General features: G+C 38.8%; 1 long non-coding RNA gene across 1 annotated transcript; it reads right to left on the bottom strand.

Moving 5' to 3' along the window:
- Nucleotides 1–1,852: 1,852 nt before the first annotated feature.
- On the bottom strand, nt 1,853–2,534 carry LOC117380822 (uncharacterized). Its single transcript, XR_004542195.2, has 4 exons — nt 2,458–2,534; nt 2,274–2,379; nt 2,132–2,173; nt 1,853–2,010 (listed from the first exon to the last, which is right to left on the bottom strand). It is a non-coding gene; the product is annotated as an uncharacterized LOC117380822 (long non-coding RNA).
- Nucleotides 2,535–5,067: the final 2,533 nt, after the last annotated feature.

Genomic DNA, 5,067 nt, shown 5'->3' with positions numbered 1-5,067 from the left:
TTAACAGCTGATGAGACTGTAGTCCGTCCTGATCAGTCATGGGTCGTCCTGGGATCCAGATGCAGACATGGGGGCTGTTTGTGACCGTCGGTGTGCCTATATCTGGGTCAGGCCATGGCAGGACCGTAAGTAACAAATATCATTATATTACTGGGGGAGTTTAAATCTACTTATTACTTGTGTTATTGTGATACTAAAATTCTACTAGATTCTAAGAAAAAGGCTTGATAATTAATACTAATGTAGACAATACACTTTCACAGTGTGTGCGTCTCTTTGTCTGCAGACACTACATGGTGGCTATTCCTGCCATCCTGGAGTCTGGAGCCCATTGGGCTAATTAATCCGGCCCGCCGAACGTGACCATATTATATTAAAGTAGGTAAGGGTGAACCTTGTTCAGTTTACCCTTCCCCTGTAATACCAATGTGTCCCCAAAATATGGAGCTGAAGTGCGCCATCTTTTGGGCAAACATTGGCACTACAGGGAAAGGTAAACCTTGTTCTTATCAGCCCTTATGCTAAAATTTGTTTATCAAAGAAAACAAAAGTGGACAGTGAGCGCCGAGTGTTTAATACGGAGTGGACAACAAAATATGTTTTCACTGAAGTCCGACCAAAGGCTGTATGTCTAATGTGCCAAGAAACTGTCGCGGTTTTCAAAGAATACAGTATCAGCCGTCACTTTGCTATGAAGCATCTATGCTAGCAAGTATTCAACACAGCAACAGGCTACGGCTCAGAGGGCAGCCAGTTTACAGACTCAGCTACATTTTCACCAGTGAACAGCATTTCAAGAGTCAAGTACCAAGGCAGGTTTTTTCGCTAGCATTCAAATTAGCAAAAGCTAGCAAGCCTTTCTCCGAAGAAGAGTTTTTAAAAGAATGCACAGTAGAAACGGCAGGTGTCTTGTGTCCAGAGAGTCAGAGCAAGTTTGAAAAGATCAGTTTGTCAGTGAGAACTGTGACTGTGTGGAACAGACTGACAGATTTAGACAAACAAATAAGATTAATTTTTCAAGTTATATTCACTAAGCAACAACTTAAAGGACACTGCCCAGCTCCTAATTTTCATCTGAGTTGTTGATCTTTTGTATGGAAGCCCGTTTCCGCCATGAAAAAAAAAAGAAAGCCCCACAGAAAGTTGAAATTACGAGTTTTAAACTCGTAATTATTAGTTTTAAACTCGTAATTATTAGTTTTTCTGCTGATTATTTAACTGAAATTTAATGACTGAAATTTAAATGAATTAATTAAATTTATTAATTATTAATTAATAAAACATACATATTTATAATAACTCATATTTGTTTGCATGTTATATGTCAGTCATATGTGTGTAGTACATATGTATCGTGTACTAAAATCACAACGGACATTTTATTTTATATATTTAATATATACATAGATATAGTTTATAACTTAGCTATAATAATAATTTTTTTAACTTAGCTTAAATTCAAGTTTGTCAATTACTCTGCAGTGAATAAAAACAATCAAAGAAAAGAGGAAAATAGCGCCATCTAGTGTAATAATTGATACACTGCCCTTGGTGGTTTCTCCAGTTCAAATTTAAAATGTAGCTATTTCAAACACTAAGTTTAACCATTTTATTCTTACACTTTTAATTAATCAATTTCTTATTTACATTGAATCAAATCCCAAGAAACTTCCACCATCCCCCACTATAGGACTTGTGTGTTTTGTTTACATGAAGGTGAAATAATTTTTAACACACAACTTGAACAGTTAAAGTTATAATAGTCCTATGAACTTATATTAGAGCAAAATAGAGTAAGTATTAAATTATGATCAATGTATTAACCACAGTAAACAACAATCACCAGACAGCCTGTGGCCTCAGAGGACCAGTTTATTGTTCACAAAAAAATATTTCATCAAGTGTAATATTGTTTCTATAGTAACACCAGGACATTAAATGTTTATCACAAAGGTACTTTTTAATTTAGAGTTCAAACACTCAAAGGATGATAAATCTTCATTCTTCAAACTAGAAGAGAATAATCATCAGAAAACGTCCTTACATTTGTCAAGATATTAGATAAATATTTTTGCTACAACAAACAACATTCTGCTTTCAGATTTTAGTCGTCACATGTAAAGACTCTTACCTCAAACACAGGGGAAAATGTACTCAGTCTCATCTTTGTCACCTGAAATTTGAGTAAAACAGTATTTTAGCTTCACTGCAAACTCTATCGGCTACATCATTTTAAGCCAATTTACATCAATAAATAAATCCATTTGACGTACTTGTCTGGTAGTAGTCATAGAGTCTAACCACAGCGGGCTTCAAGTTGTGCACTGGGAGTTCTTGTATCAGCAGTAACTCGTGATTGATGGGTATGTTCTTCAAAAGCTTTTGAAGGGAAAAACAGACAAATTATTACATTGAAACTTTTTATTATTATTAGGTCAGTCAGACGCTTTTACTCACCTCAGTCAGATAGACCATAATGTGATCTTTGTCCTGCTCAACTCGCTCTACCAATAGTGACTTTTTCAGCTAAAAACACAACAACAGATGTTAAAAAGGACAGAGACTTTTTAATGGAAAAATGTGACTATATGACAGGCTAAGATTTAAATCAAGAAACAAAACCAGGATGAAGCTGTAAGAGGAATATAAACAGGTCTAGACTAAGTGTGTGTGCACACTTTTGGTCCTGGTTTGGTCCTGGTTTGGTCCTGGTTTGGTCCTGGTTTGGTCCTGGTTTGGTCCTGGTTTGGTCCTGGTTTGGTCCTGGTTTGGTCCTGTTTTGATCCTGGTTTGGTCCTGGTTTGGTCCTGGTTTGGTCCTGTTTTGATCCTGGTTTGGTCCTGGTTTGGTCCTGGTTTGGTCCTGGTTTGGTCCTGGTTTGGTCCTGGTTTGGTCCTGGTTTGGTCCTGGTTTGGTCCTGTTTTGATCCTGGTTTGGTCCTGGTTTGGTCCTGGTTTGGTCCTGGTTTGGTCCTGGTTTGGTCCTGGTTTGGTCCTGTTCTGGTCCTGTTCTGGTCCTGTTCTGGTCCTGTTCTGGTCCTGTTTTGGTCCTGTTTTGGTCCTGGTTTGGTCCTGGTTTGGTCCTGTTTTGGTCCTGTTTTGGTCCTGGTTTGGTCCTGTTCTGGTCCTGTTCTGGTCCTGTTCTGGTCCTGTTCTGGTCCTGTTCTGGTCCTGTTTTGGTCCTGGTTTGGTCCTGTTTTGGTCCTGGTTTGGTCCTGTTTTGGTCCTGGTTTGGGCCTGGTTTGGTCCTGTTTTGGTCCTGGTTTGGTCGTGGTTTGGTCCTGGTTTGGTCCTGGTTTGGTCCCGTTTTGGTCCTGGTTTGGGCCTGGTTTGGGCCTGGTTTGGGCCTGGTTTGGGCCTGGTTTGAGCCCAGTCCTGATGAGGACTTGGTTTGATCCTGTTCTTGTCCTGATTCAGAGCCTCATTTATGATGTAGCGCTTGTGCTAAAACAAGTCTAAAATAGGACTAAAACTACCGTAAACCACAACCAAGGGTAAAATGATCAACTACAAAAGCTTTCTCTTTTCTACAAAATCTTAATCCATGTCCATTAAACTGTGACTAAACCAAGACCTAAATCTGGATTAAAGCAGAACTACACAAGGACAAGAACAGGGCCAAACCAGGACCAAACCAGGACCAGACCAGGACCAAACCAGGACCAGACCAGGACCAGACCAGGACCAAACTAGGACTAAACATGGACTAAACATGGACTAAACCAGGACTAAAACGGGACTAAACCAGGACTAAAACGGGACTAAACCAGGACTAAACCAGGACTAAACCAGGACTAAACCGGGACTAAACCAGGACTAAACCAGAGCTAAACTAGGCAAGGCAAGTTTATTTGTACAGCACAATTCATACACAAGGTAATTCAAAGTGCTTTACAGAATAAGAAAGACATTAAAATCACACAAATGAAAACATAAATAACCCACTCGTTTGCCCCTTTAAAAACTCTCTCTCTCACTCTTTAAACACTGTCTTGCTCAGTTTAAGAACTTTCCCATTACTTTACAAAAAACTTTCCTGTCACTTCTCAAATACTTTCCTGTCACTTTACTATGTCTAATAAAAGTCCATCAGTCCATGTTTCTTTTGTCATCATAAATTTACCATTAAAGGAGAAGAGGCAGAATAAAAACCTCTCAGTCGTCTGCACAGATAAACAGAACCGTTTTGAGCCTGGATTTAAACATTGTCAAAGTAGAGGCCTGTCTCACATCTTCAGAAAGAATGTTCCTGGTTTTAGCTGATTCCCCATGTTTAGTCCTGACTCTGGTCCAGCAGGAGGCCGGTCCCTGAAGTCCTCAGAGTGTGAGATGGTTCATGTGGCTCTAACATGTCAGAGATGAACTTTGGACCTAGACCACGGAGAGACTTATACACAAGCAGAGCTGCTTTAAAGTCTATTCTAGGACCAAACCAGGACTAAACCAGGACTAAACATGGACTAAACCAGTGCTAAACATGGACTAAACCAGGACTAAACAAATCTAAACCAGGTCTAAACCAGGACTAAAAATGTCAAATCAGCCTTTCAGTTTTGTGCAGTTAAAACCTGTAACATTCTTCCTGAAGATGTGACTCAGGCCTCGACTTTGACACTGTTTAAATCCAGACTCAAACTGTTCTGTTTATCTGTGCATGTGACTGAAAGGGTTTTATTCTGCACTTTTATCCTTTTAATGTTCATTTTATGATGATTATTTATGTTTTGATTTGTTGTATTGTGATTTTAATGTCTTTCTTATTCTGTAAAACACTTTGAATTACCTTGTGTATGAATTGTGCTCTACAGATACGCTTGGCTTGTCTATGATAAATCTTTTTGAAACGCACAGTTCATAGTTTGCTTTAAAGTTACTATTTTAGCTCATCATACGGTCGTCATTCATTTTGCTTGTTCTGGTCGCTTGGATACGAGTCATTCACACTGAACCTAATGAGCAGTTTACCATTACCAGGGCTCCACATCTAAACTCCTCTCTCATTCTTGTCTGTTTAAACATTAATGTGTTGCTACTGTTTTCAGCATTATATTTATATTTTTATTTAGTT

This window comes from Periophthalmus magnuspinnatus, chromosome 13 (genome assembly GCF_009829125.3).
Source record: "Periophthalmus magnuspinnatus isolate fPerMag1 chromosome 13, fPerMag1.2.pri, whole genome shotgun sequence".
Lineage (NCBI taxonomy): Eukaryota > Metazoa > Chordata > Actinopteri > Gobiiformes > Gobiidae > Periophthalmus > Periophthalmus magnuspinnatus.
The sequence above is the reverse complement of the archived record's forward strand: the minus strand, read 5'-3'. Positions and strand labels throughout refer to the sequence as shown.